The sequence below is a fragment of the Galeopterus variegatus genome, unplaced genomic scaffold (assembly GCF_000696425.1).
Source record: "Galeopterus variegatus unplaced genomic scaffold, G_variegatus-3.0.2 Scaffold2917, whole genome shotgun sequence".
NCBI lineage: Eukaryota > Metazoa > Chordata > Mammalia > Dermoptera > Cynocephalidae > Galeopterus > Galeopterus variegatus.
In genome coordinates this window covers 114,508-116,533 of record NW_007729028.1, presented here as the reverse complement: position 1 = coordinate 116,533, position 2,026 = coordinate 114,508, and positions in this window count along the sequence as shown.

Genomic DNA, 2,026 nt, shown 5'->3' with positions numbered 1-2,026 from the left:
CCCCCCCCACCCCACCCCACCCCGCCCCAGGCACCCGCCGTTCCACTCTGCTTCTATGAGCTCGACTTTCTCAGATTCCACATATAAGTGAGGTCATGCAGTCCAAGTATTTGTCTTTCTGTGCCTGGCATATAGGTGATAGATATGTTCATTTCCTTGACTTAATTATTTCACAATGTATTCCTATATCAAAGCATCACATGTACACCCTAAATATATGCAGTTTTTATTTGCCAATCATACCTTAATAAAACTAGGGGGAAAAATACCGAGAGAAGAAAAAAACTGTGGGGTTGGCAGGGAGCCCTGGCAGATGAGGAGAGAGGAGGGATTTTCTTTTCCACTATATTTGTTGGTTCCTGTTGTATTTATGGGATCAGCTCACACATTCTATTTGCCAACAGCCCACGGTCTACGCTTGAGCAGGACCCAGGGGAATCTGTAGAGAGTTGAACAAGCCCCAAGGGGAGAACTGCTTCCAGAGCTTCCTAGCAGGGCCTTTCCCAGGAAAGGCTCTGAGTCTGATGTTTCCTCTTTCACGCTCTGAGCTCCCCTTTACCTCACTCAGCCTGTCCCATTCTTATCTGTAAGTGACACTTTTCAGTACGGCGATTTAGCCGTATAAATAACCTCAAATTTCAAGCAACCTTAAAGCAGTTCTTCAGGCACGCTTGGTCTTTTCCACTTCCAGCCCCAGTCTTCCCCTGCACATGACAGCCTCTCCCAGGGTGATCTCACCTACTCCCATGACCTCCAAATGTAAACCTCTGAGCCCCACTCTGTTTTCACACCTGTCCTCCAGCATATCCACCTGGAGGTCCTGAAGACACCTTGGGAATCCCAGGTCCAAATCCCAGCATGCTCATTCCCCACTCCACCCTCCACCATCTCCAAAGAAATCAAAAACAACTCCTCCTCCTGGTTTCTCTATCTCAGTTGAAGGAATCCTTATCCGCTTAACCACCCAAACGAACACCATTGGTTCCTGCCCCCCCTCTTTCATCCCATGTATACACGGTGTCTCTAAATCCAGCGTATGCTCTAAATCTCACCCTTTTCCCCACTAGACTGCTCCCATCTCACTGTGCCCTAGTTAAAGTGTCAGAGTCCTCCCAGGTGGAAGCAAACCAAGTTTCTATCAACATAAATAGATAAACAAAATATGACATATCCAAACAAATGGAATATCATTCAGCTTTTAAAAGGAAGGAAATTCTAATACATTCTACAGCATGGATGATACTTGAATCCTGAAGACATTATGCTAAGTGAAATAATCCAGTCATAAAAGGACAAATACTACATGATTCCACTTACAGGAGGTACATGGTTGGCCAGCGGCATGGGAAGCTAGTGTTTAATGGGGACAGAGCTCCAGTTGGGGAAGATGAAAGATGTTCTGAACATGGATCATGGTCATGTTTGCACAGTGTGAATGTACTTAATGCCAATGAACTGTACCCTTAAAATGGGTAAAATGGTAAATTTTATGTATATTTTACCACAATAAAAAAATTGTTGTTAAAAGTCAAGATAAATATCCAGATAAATACCAGCAAGCTGGCTTCAACCCAACCAGCCCATTTCTCCATTCAACAACGGAAGCTTCGTCTTATCCTGTGCAATGTCATCATTTGCTCAAATGACTTCCCTAAACGCCAACGGAGTGGGAAAGTGTGTGCGCTGCAGCCCTAGCACCTGGCGTGGCACCAACGGCTATGAATGAATGTGGCTTGGGAGTGGTCATGCCACATTGTCTGTCTGTTGTATGGGGGTTAAGGTTGAGATGATTGTGCATGCCTGGTGTGGCCACCGATTCAGGTTGGTAATGCAGACCACGAGAGATCTTCATCTGTTCATCCTGAATGATGTCCAGTGTCTGAGGGTTGCCAGTCAAGGGATCTATCCATTTGACAAAATGAGAAGTCTTCCAAAGCTCTTCTAGTATTTGCTAAACCTTAAAGAGGAGCCCTCCTTTCAGGAAACGTGCCCAGTTTCAGAGGTCTTCTCTGCACTCTCCTCCCTT